Genomic DNA, 12,264 nt, shown 5'->3' with positions numbered 1-12,264 from the left:
GGCTGAGGTGAGTGGATTTTCTAAGCCTGCGGGTTCGAGACCAGCCCGGGCAACTTGGTGAGACCTCATCTCTACAATAAACAAAACAATTAGCTGGGCATGTGGCGCCTGCCTGTAGTTCTGGCTACTTGGAAGGCTTGAGGCGGAAGGATCGCTGGAGCCCGGCAGGTCAAAGCTGGGGCGGCTGTGAGCGTGCCTCTGCACTCCAACCTGAACAACAGAGTGAGACTCCAACTCAAAAAAAAAAAATTGTTTTTGAAAAATCAGCCACATATCCTTCCCCTATTGTCCATTTAAGTGTATCACTTCATTTAATCCTCACAACAGCACAGTGAGGTTGGAACTACTTCCATATGATGGATAAAGAAATAAGTCAGAGAAGTTAATTAATTTGTCTGAGGCCACACAGGAAGTGACAGGGCCAAATTCAAAGTCAGGTGATAGCTGACTCCAGGACACTCCAGTAGGTGAGTAGACTAAGCTATAATGCTTTTCTGAGTATATTAAAGGTTATAGTTGAAGGATTGAATAATACACAATAAACAGAACGCACAGAAGGCAAATATACCCCAGGAACCACTATGGTTTTTCAGCACTGTGCAATCAAAACGATGTTAAGATGAAACTTAATTGTACAGCTGGGTTACAACCGCATCCTCCCCGCCTGCCCTCCCCTTCACCTATGAAAGCCCACCTTTTGGTGTATAACCTATTGACTTAGGAGCAGATGCCGTTCTGGAATATGGTCAAAAATAATCAAAAATCAAATGACTTACATGAAACCTCTGACCTTCATCACACGTCTCGTTGGCTGTCTCTCCTTGGGTGAAGTCCACCTGTGGCTTGTCAGACATTTAATAAAATAGCCAGAGCTTTTGTAGGAAACCCAGCATGGGAAAAACTAGGACAGGCTGACTTCACCTCCTTGGCTCACTTTCCGCCAAGATCTTAGACATCGATATGAAATCTATCAGATAAGTTTTTATTTTACAGCCGTTTTCAGCCTAACCTAAACTTGGGACATTTCCAAAGAAAATGCCTGGCTTCTCACAAATTGCCCACAGAAATAGCCATTTCTCCGGGCTTGATACAAAATTGGACTTTCTGCTTTGCCGTGTGGAAACGCTCGGGTTCTCCAAGTTTTAAAGGGTTAAGAAAATAGCTGGAATGTCTTGGGAATGTTGGGGAGGGCTGCCATTCTCCTACTTTCTCACCCTGGAGGGGATCCCGGCCAGTAGTGCCAGAGCTCAGGGACGCCTTCAGCTTTGCACATTTCCCTAAATTCTCTTCTGACCGAACCAGAGAAGCAGCCTGAGCCCACCAGGACGCAGGAATGTGCCATCATCCGCACACCAGGGTTTATTTTTACCTTGACTTCCCTGGTGGGTCCCCAGAGGCAGGAAGCAAATGTTTTGATGCGGGAGCTTTTTGCTAATCCTCGAGGGAAAACACTCCCTGAAGATTAGTGAGGGAGGTGGTGCGGTAGGTAGGGGGAAGCAGAGCTATTTCGACTGCATTTTTTCCCCCAGCCCGGTTACATCTTGGTGACACTGAAACTTTGTGTTGCTACAAGAACACCACCCTGGATGTGGGGCTGGGGACCCAAGGGACGCCTGCAGGCCCCGGGGCTGGCATGGCCGCAGGGCTGCCTGGCTCCGAGGACCCGCCTTGTAGCTGGAACCTGGCATGCCGGGCCCTGAGAACCTGTCAAGGGGGAAACCTTCGTTTCCTGCAACTGATGCTGAAGCCATGCTGCGTCTCCAGGGCCGTCTACCAGGTGGGACCTGAAACACCTCTTCTGTTTCCTGGCAGCTGGGAACGGGGTGGTGAATGGTGGTGGACGGGGCATGAACTATCGTCACAGCACTCTGACGCATGTCACATTAAACGGGGAGCAGTTGACACAAATTCGGCGGGGTGGGTCTCCCCTTCTAGGTGTGCCGTAATGTGATCTAACTCAGCCTTCAAAACCACCCTTCCGAACAGGAGCCAGTGTCACCATTTTGAGATGAAGTTACTGTAGCTCAGAGGAGGGTATAAGTTGTTCAAAGTCACACAGCCGTTTACCTGGCAGAGCTTTGTGACTTAAAAAGTTTTTCTGGGTACGTGGACACAGTGAATTCTCTGTGTGTGTGTGTGTGTGTGTGTGTGTGTGTGTGTGTGTGTGTGTCAGGGTAGTGACAAGCTGGCAAAGGGGCGTGTTGTGTGAGACGGGATGAGGGGAGAAAGAGATCTGAACCCCAATCATGAGGCTTCTTTTTCCCCTCACTTCCCTCTTCCGTACACGGTGGCCTCTGAATCCAGACGCACAGCCCTCCAACCAAAACTGAGAAAAAGAGAGAAACTGTTCTGCAGGAGAGGGGCACTTCTGCCTCAGTTGGCTGGGTGGGCAGAGGACATCAAAAAGAGACGGACCCTGAGGACTCTGAAAGGGGAGCAGATGGAGGATGGAAAAAATCCCTGTTGCGACAGTGTTCACTGTTTGGGTGATGGTGCACCGGAAACCAGTCCTCACCAGTATGTAATACACCCATGCAGCAAACATGCACTTGTCTCCCTAAAAGAAAAAGAAAGAGACAAAGATGTTTGCTCTTCTGGCCATCGGTCCAGATCGGTGGCATTAAGCCAGATACCTGCTTGCCAGGGAGACTTTGGGCCTGACGGCCCTAGACCCAATATGAGAGGAGCCAGACTGGTTGGGGCATGGCAGGTAGGGAGTAGGGGCTAGGAGACTGAGTAGAAAGTCAGAGAACATCCTTTGGCCTGGCTCTGGAGGGGAGGTGTCACTGTTGTTCCTTTAACTGACAGTTTTCTGTAACCCAGTTTATTTCATTAAGTCGACTTGAGTGGTTTTGGCCCTCTCTCTGGGAACTGGCTCACGACACTGCTTGGAACCGGGCAGACACAGCTGGCCTTTGTGGTTTTAGGCGTCATTTGGCAGTGTATGATCCCTTAATGAACTGCAATGGCAAAGCAACTCAGGACCATCTAGCCACCATCCCCTGCCCCTCCCCCTCCAGGAATGTCTGGGCTTGCGGGAAGGGGCAGCTCCCGGAAAGACGTGCCCAAAGCTGTCGGGTTGATTTCATAGATGGGTGCAGACCCCCGAGCCCGCTCTTACTTCCTCATCTGCCATGGGTAGGTGGGGTAAAGACCCTGCCCATGACTCCTGGAGAAGAGATTCTTCCAGAATCCTTGTGCCTCCAGGGTATGTCCCTGAACTTTTAATTCTAAGCAGCGTGTCTGTCATCGGTCACGTGTAAACGAAACTTTCAGAGAAACCTTCCCAAATTTGACAAACGTTCAAAAAATTTACATAAGATTTCCCATGACAAGTTGTGAGTCGGAAAGAATTCTGGGAGAAAAAAATCTCCCAGCTGGGAGATTCAAGCAGTAACATGGTTGGTTTGTCTAGTTGAAGCTTTTCTTGAAACTTTGGTTTAGAGTCAAATGTCGCCCAGCTTGGTATTTGGCGGTATTTACTTAGTCAAGATAATTCTGTCTCTCCAGTGATTACAAGTGAGTTGTGGGTCCTGGCTCCTGGCCTATACCTCTTGTTTTCCTTTCCGTCTCCCTCTTTTTTTTTTTTTGAGTTGAGATATCACCCTGTCACCCAGGCTGGAATGCAATGTCATGATCATGGCTCCCTGCAGTCTTAACCTCCTGGGCTAAGGTTAGCCTCCAGAGTAGCTGGGACTACAGGCACACGTCACCACACCCGGCTAATTTTTTGATTTTTTTTGTAGAGATGAGGTCTTACCATGTTGCCTAGGCTTGTCTGGAACTCCTGAGCTCAAGCGATCTTCTTGCCTTGGTCTCCCAAAGTGCTACAATTGTAGATGTGAGTTACTGTACCCAGTCTATGTTTTGTTTTTTAAGAGATGGGTTCGGGCAACCCCCTCGGGTCCCCTCCTGCTGTGGGAGCTTTTCTGCCCTCTCAATAAATCCTGCTTTCAAAAAAATAAGAAAAAAAGAGGTGGGTTCAAGACCAGTGTTATGTTGCCCAGGCTGGTCTTGAACTCCTAACCTCAAGCCCTCTTCCTACCCCAGCCTCCCAAATAACTGGGACTACAGGTATGCACCACCATGCCCGGCTGTTTGTTTTCTCCTCCTCCTCCTCCTCCTCCTCCTCCTTCTCCTCCCCCCGCCCCCAGGGGCTTGCTATGTTTCTCAGGCTGGTTTCAAACTCCTGGCCTCAAGCAATCCTCCTGCCTCAGCCTCCCAAAATGTTGGGATTACAGGGATGAGCCACCGCGTCTGACACCCTGTCTTTTCTCGTGTCTCATCAAGTTATATAAAAGCTGGGCTTCTAAGTCAAGTCAGCAGGGTGGGCTAGCTCCACATTAGGGGGCTCTTTTGGGACTTAGATTAATGTTGTAAGTATACGAAAGAGAACACTAAACGATTAGCCACCAGTCTGGGAAACGAATTTATTCCTGCTCAATTCAATTCCACAGACACGTATTGAGCAGTTATGTGCCTGGCCCATTGGGGGCAATTGGACTCAAAGGCTAATCACTCCTCGTGTTTGTCCATGGTCTCTGGCCAAGCTGGGGTGGTCAGCCCATTGGGGCAGAGGCTTCAAACCCACACGGCCGGGAGGTGATTTCCACTGGTGGGTCTGGAAAACAGTTGCTGAGGTAAAGCCAGGATTGCAGGTCTAAATTAGTGTACCCACCCAGGCAGCTTGTGAGCAGGGTCCAGTTCACAGAGTCAGCCAAGGGGGCCAGGGAAGGTGAGGGCGCCAGGAGACAGCTCTACAGGGCCCAGTGGCCTGAATGAGTTCCAGACAAGACTTACCCATCATGGGCAGTGTTTACCTGCACCCGGTCTCCATTTTTACTGGCAAGCTGGGCTGTTCTCAGGGTGCCTTTCAGATAATATACATCTCCCATGGCTTGTGGCCGTATGGGGAAGAACTGAGAACATAAACAATTGCATGTCCACAAACAGTTTTTGAGAAAAGTGCAGAGAGCAGTTAACGCTGTTAAAAAAAATTAAAACTTACTATAAATCTCTCTATATATTTTTTCTTGAGTGGGAGTCTCATTCTGTCTGTCACCTAGGCTGGAATGTAGTGGCACCATCATGGTTACCGCAGCTTCTACCTACTGGGAGCAAGCGATCCTTCCGCCTCAGACTTCCAAGTAGCTGGAACCACGGGTGCACGCCCCCACACCCAGTGGATTGTTTGATTTATTGTAGAGACAAGGTCTCGCCAAGTTGCCCAAGCTGGTCTGGAACCCCTGGGCTCAGGTCATCCTCTCTCCTCCACCTCCCAAAAAGCTGGGATTACAGGCGTGAGCCACTGTGCCTGGCCAGTCTTCCAATCTCTCCTAGCCTTTGCTTTTTCCATCATAGACTGGGGGTAATAGTTTCGTGGCATTGCAGGGATTAAATGTGGGTTGTACATGAAAGTGTACCACAAATACTAAAGAAAATACAAATGTGAAATGGTGGTGTTGAAAATACTGTATCTTACTATTTTTTTTAATCTTGAGAAAAATCCATAAAGGGTGCATTCATTTATTAGTGATATGATTATTAATGGCCATGTTTATGTATTTTGTTTAAGCAATGATTCCGTACTTTACAATTTTTCCATTGGCTAAAGTGATCATTGTCAGGCTCTAGATAAATTCATCTGGGGAGCTTTTTTTTTTTTCTGAGTTGGAGTCTCACTCCGTCACCAGCTACTTGGAAGGCAGAGGTGGAAAGATCGCCTGAGCCCAGCAGGTAGAGACTGTGGTGGCCGTGAACATGCCACTGCACTCCAGCCTGGGCAACAGTGTGAGACTCTGATTCAAATTTTTCAAAGTCTGAGGGTAGGGCCTTTATCTTTCACATGTGACTCCTGATATAAGTAAGAACCACTAACAGAGGACATGAGCGTCGGAGCGATGACTTGACGAGGTCATCAAGAAGACACACTCGCCAGGCTCGGTGGCTCAGCCTATAATCCCGCGCCTTTGGGAGGCTGACGTGAGTGGATTGCCTGAGCCCGCGGGTTCGAGACCCGCCTGGGCAGTGAGACCTCATCTCTACCATAAACCAAAAAAATTAGCCAGGCGTGGTAGCGCGCGCCTGTAGTTCCAGTTACTCAGAAGGCTGAGGTGGAAGGATCCCTGGAGCCCAGCAGGGCGAGGCTGCGGTGGCTGGGAGCAGCCACTGCCCTCCAGCCTGGGTGACAGAGCGAGACTCCAACTCAAAAAAAAAAAAAAAGAAGAAGACAAACTCATCGTTCCAATGAAGCCCAGTCCCTGGGAGTTGCTTTATTGCCGCAAGACTGAGTGTGATCACTCTTGGTCCCCCCCAGGAGCAGGAAGAAGATCTGATGTATTCCCCGGCACAGCAGGGCCCTTCTCAAAACAGGACCCGGCTCCATCTCTGGAGGGAACCGGATCTTGTGTCCGGCTTTCTGTCTTGCTCCCCAAACCACAGCCATGATGCATCAGAGTTCTGTGGACGGCTCCAGTCTCTCGTCAACAGGGACATTTTTCTGAAGAGTCCCACACACTCCTGTCTTCTTACCACATGACTCTCCAAATGAGGCCTGATGGGGCCACCGGGTAGGGTGTCTCACACCTGTGATCCCAGCATTATGGGAGTCTGAGTTAGGCCGATGGCTTGAGGCTGGGAGTTTAAGACCAGCCTGGGCAACATAGCAAGACCCCATCTCTAAACAAAACAAACAAACAAACAAAATGGTTAATGGGGGACCTGCAATTTCTCTTTTGTTATTTGAAAGATGTGGGGTACAACTCAGGATTAGGTACATAGGTGGCCTACATACAGGTGACGTTTTGGGCTTCCCATGGGTCCTCACTTCGCCTGATTTAGGACCAGGGACGCTTACTGATGTGGCATGCCCCCCTCCCTCCCCTAGCAGTATCCCGGTACTGCCAATCCCTTTCTTGTATGATGATAAATATTCAGGGTCCACTTATGAGTGAGAACATGTGGTACTCAGTTCTCTGTTTCTGTGATTACTGACTGTGATGGACTCTAAATCCATCCAAGTTGTGGGACCTGCAGCTTCCATAATTGGGGGTGGGGGAGCTTTCAAAGGAAAATGATTAAAAAGTACACACACTTAAGTGTGAACGGAAAGTCACAAGCTATCCATGCAAGAAAGTTGACCAACATCGGAAGCATCACAAAAGCCAGAGGAGGAACGTTACGTTTGTGAATTAACTGCCGGACACATCCCTGTTACCCTTTTTTACCCACTTATCTGGTTGCCTGCTCTTATTGTTTCTTCACAAGACAGCGATTTTGTAATATTTTGTAGAGAGAGAAGAGAGACCTACGTTGGTCTTTCCTCTGGCAGGGCTGATCAAAATGTGTCCTTTTGATATAGGGAGTTTTCTTTCAGGTTCACAACTTGTCACTGGGAATATTGGGCAGATGTTTTGAATTACGGCAGAATTGGGGTAGACTGCTCTCAAGTTGTTTTTATGTGTGATCAATTGGAGAACATACTTGGAGTTTAGAGTAAAATTACAGGTATGTGCCCTCTAAACACAGGGATTGTGGGAAAATCCAATTATATTTTATTCCCTTCAATAAAGAAAAAAATTTATGGTGCTTTCAGAATTGTGTATGCTATATATTGTATATACTTCTTTTTTTTTTTTTTTTTGAGTTGGAGTCTCACTTGGTCGCCCAGGCTTGAGTGCAGTAGCATGCTCACAGTCACCCCAGGGTCAACCTGCTGCACTCCAGCAATCCTTCTGCCTCAGCTTTCCAAGTAGCTGGAACTATAGGTGTGCGCTACCACACCCGGCTAATTTTTTTTTTTTTAATTTATTGTAGAGATGAGGGCTCACCAAGTTGCCCAGGCTGGGATCGAACCTGCAGGCTCAGGCAATTCACTTGCCTCAGCCTCCCAAAGTGCTGGGATTATAGGCTGAGCCACCGAGCCCGGCATACATATACTTCTGATGGGAACAACTTCCACCTTTGACTAGGAGTTATAAGAACTGAATTCTCTACATATACTTTCACCAGTCAGATGATGGGAAGATTCCTCCACAGACCGGTTTCAGATAGCATTTTTTATTTTTTAATTCTAAGTCTCACTCTGTTGCCCAGGCTAGAATGTAGCGACGCAATCATAGCTCACTACACCATTGAACTCCTAGGCCCAGGCAATCCTCCTACCTCAGCCTCCCAAGGAACTGAGACTACAGTCACATGTCACCATACCCACCTAGTTTTTTTAGTATTTTGTAGAGACGAGGTCTTGTGATGCTACCTGGGCTGGTCTAGGGTTCAAGTGATCCTCCTGCCTCGGCCTCCCAAAGTGCTGTGATTGCAGGTGTGAGCCTGTGGCTGGCCACTGTCTGCGTTTTAAACCTTGTTTCTCTTCTGCTGGCAACATATCTTCACAGCCAGGTGCTGCAAGACACAGTCATATCTTGACAAGATCTTTAGACCTTCAGGAACAAAGCAGGCTGAGTCAGCACGTGGGGTGGAAGACTTCTGCTAGAAGCCATGTCTACGCTGGTGCAACTCATAGTAATTTGACTATAGATGGAAATGTCTGTGTGAACCTCATAAATGTATCCCTAGCTCCTAAACTAGATATATTCTAACTCATCTTCCCCTTAGCTGCATTCCCAAAAATGCCCATGGTCATTTCAATGCTACCTGACTAAGAGGGGAAGTTTCACAGGAAGAAAGTCAGAGTAGAAAGAGACATTAGTCATAACCGATGACAATTATCACTTACGCAAAAATGACCATGTGAACATATTGCTAGAAACCATCCCAGAAACATGAAAGAGACCCCAAGAAAGAAGGAGCCCTGAAGTTTAAGTTTCATTAGTTTCATGATGCATGTACCTTTCCCAGGCCCTGGCTGTGCAGTAAAATGACAGGAAAAAGAAAATAAATAAAATGAATAATCTGAATTATTGGCCTACCATAAATTGCTTCTAGCCCCAAAGATGTAGAACACATATGTACAGCATATGTAAACCTGTTTTCGATTTTTCTTTTTAAGTTGGATGTCATTAATTTTGGGGGGATTTTTTGTATTTGATTTTTTTCTGGAATTTTTTTTTTCTATTTGTAGAAACTGCATCCTTCATAAGAGTTGTGAATTTTGTTTCTGTTTTTATTTTATTTTATTATTTTTTAGTAAAAAATCTCACTCTGTTGCCTCGACTGGAGTGTAGTGGCACAATCACATCTCACTACAGTTTCCAACTCCTGGGCTCAAGAGATCCTCCTGTCCCAGCCTCCCAAGTAGCTGGGACTATAGGCACGTACCACCATGCCTGGCTAATTTTTTTTAAATTTGTTTTGTAGAGACAAGGTCTCACTATATTATCTAGGCTGGTCTCCAACTCCTGGGCTCCAATGATCCTCCTGCCTCAGCCTCCCAAAATGCTGGGGTTATAGGTATAGTCACCATGCCCGGCCTATTTCTATTTTTTATTTTCTAATGTCTTCTAACAAATCATCAAAGAGGTAACATACCTGGTCCTCTTCTCTTCCTGGTTTGGGTTATAAGCTGTTTGGAGGTCACAGGGCACCTTCCCACCTTCCTCCAAGTATAGTGGGCTTGAATGTTAAGATCATCACGGCTCACCCATCACTGCTGCTTCTAGAAAAAAATATGGGACCAGTGGCTGTAGTGACCACTCAAATGTCAGGAATCTGAGAGTACTTTAAAAAAAATTTTTTTGTATAATAGTTTTAACCTAATGCTCTAACACCGGCTCTTTGCAGACCATAGAGCCAGCCCTGCATTGACCCACAGATAATCAAATTTGCCACAAACACTGTAAGAAAAACAAGTACACTAAATGATTGAGGTCACCTGTCAGCCTGGGATGGGATTTGTAGTCACAGAGAACAGTCGGTGTGTTTGCTTCCCAGCAGAAAGCTGGCTTCTGAAACCAAGAGGTTCTGGAAACGCGAATTGTTCTGAAAATGTAACTTGATCAATTGTGTGAGTGGTTATGATACTATCAATGGCCAGTTCTCCTAAGGAGGAACCCTTTCTCTGAAATGAGATTGAGTTTTCAGTGATTCATTTTCATCTTCTGAAACAACAAATACAGTCAATCTGGGACAAATGAAATCTGCCACGATTCACACAAACGTTTCCACATGTGGAACACCAGGCTTTGATTCTCAATTTGCTATTTTTGCTGTTCCTTTCATCATTTCATTATGGTAATGTAGGTTTTAAAGAGTGGTGCCCCTTGGATTATTTAATGCCTGCATGTGGCGTGGGTTTGGTCTTTTCTCTGATGATCAACAACATGTGTTATGGTTAAAGAAGAAAAAAAAAGGCTTGCACTAAGGAAGAACAATTAGTGAATTTATTAGATTTCTTTGTCCAGTCTGCACATTTGTTTGTTTTAACTTTTTCTGGCATTCATTAAGTCCTGTCAGTAAAAGAAGATATGTGTGTATTTCCACCAATGTGTTTGAATTTCACACTTCTGCAACAGTATTTTCTTTTCTTTTCTTTTCTTTTCTTTTCTTTTTGAGCCAGAGTCTCACTCTGTCACCCAGGCTGGAGTACAGTGGCACTCTGCTCAAGGCCACAGCAGTTTCAATCTGCTGGACTCCGGCAATCCTTCCAATTCAGCCTTCTAAGTAGCTGGAACTACAGACACACACCACCACACCCAGCTAATTTTTTTATGTATTGTAGAGAGGAGGCCTCATCAAGTTGCCCAGACTGGTCTCGAACCCCTGAACTCAGGCAATCCTCTTGCCTTGACCTCCCAAAGTACTAAGAGCCACCACACCCGGCCATATTTTCTTACATTGACATGGAATCATATCTTTGTAATAGGACCAGAAGCAAAACGGTTACTTCTTAAATTTTTAAATTGTTCTTCCCCGATGCAGACGGTATTTGCAAACAATGTAACAGCTCCATTTTTTTCTTTGTTGGTGACATATTTTTGAACATGACATGGGGGATGTTTTCATTTTCCTTGAAAGCACTTTTCTTTGTTCCAGTGAGGAAATAATACTTCATTTAGAGGTTTAAAGTTAGCTGCCAGTTTCTGTAACAACCACCGCTCTGTACCTCCCAAGATATGCTAATCTACTGCCAGAATATTGTGGTTTTTAGCTTTTAATCAACATCCAGTTACCTTTGAACAGTGAGATCTTCTAAAGGTCTGTCTACATGGAGCTCAGGGATAGTAATCCCACTGGAAGGGAATAGCCAGTTTTTTACTTAAATCATGTGTTTTGAGGTCTCTTGGGGTAGAAGCTGATAAAGATGACTGGGAACCTAATTGCTCTTCCATCGCCTTGAAAAAGGTGATTATTCAGCTAAACAGAGTATCTTATTTACTTAACGTGCTTGAAATGTTCTGTTCTGGCTGGGCTCGGTGGCTCAGTCTGTAATCCCAGCCCTTTAGGAGGCCAAGGTCAGCAGATTGCCTGAGCCTGCGGGTTCAAGACCCACCTGGGCAATTTGATGAGATCTTATCTCTACAATAAACCAAAAATTCACCGGGCATGGTAACGTATGCCTGTAGTTCCAGCTACTTGGAAGGCTGAGACCGAAGGATCGCCGGAGCCCAGCAGGTCAAGGCTGCAGTGGCCGGGAGCGTGCCACTGCATTTCGGTCTGAGCAACAGAGCGAGACTCCAACTCAAAAAAAGAAAGAAAGAAAGAAAGAAATGTTCTGTTCTTTACCAACAGATATCTTTTCAAAATTCCATCATTCAAGAGACAAGTTTTCACACCAAGAAAACTATACTCTATGCATATCTTTTAGAAATGTATAAGAGTATTTCCTTGTTTCTTCATTCTTATTTTAGAGTCAAGGGGTACACATGTATGTTTGTTCTACAGACGTATTGTGCAGTGGTGGGGATTGGGTCTCAGGTGGCCCATTTCCCAGTCAGTGAACACTGAGCCCAATAAGTAATTTCTGATCCCTCGCCTCCTTCCCCATCTCCCCTGTTATTAGTGTCCCAGTGTCTATTTTTTCCAAATTTGTGACGATTTAGCCTCCCACATATAAGTGAGAACAAGCGGTGTTTGGTTTCCTGTACGTTCTCTTTTTTTTGGTTTTCGGTGCCTCTGGGAGGTATGGACTGTCATCTCCATTTTATAAATAAGCGTACCATATCAGAGAAGGTGGTGGTTGGTCTCCTCTGGGGATGTATCTTAGCAGCTACACTCTAGACCAGAGGTCCTCAAACTTTTAAAACAGGAGACCGGTTCACCGTCCCTCAGACCGTTGGAGGGGCAGACTATAGTTAAAAAAAAAAAAAA

Source organism: Carlito syrichta, unplaced genomic scaffold (assembly GCF_000164805.1).
Source record: "Carlito syrichta isolate Samal-C Ts95f unplaced genomic scaffold, Tarsius_syrichta-2.0.1 Scaffold303178, whole genome shotgun sequence".
Lineage (NCBI taxonomy): Eukaryota > Metazoa > Chordata > Mammalia > Primates > Tarsiidae > Carlito > Carlito syrichta.
The sequence above is the reverse complement of the archived record's forward strand: the minus strand, read 5'-3'. Positions refer to the sequence as shown.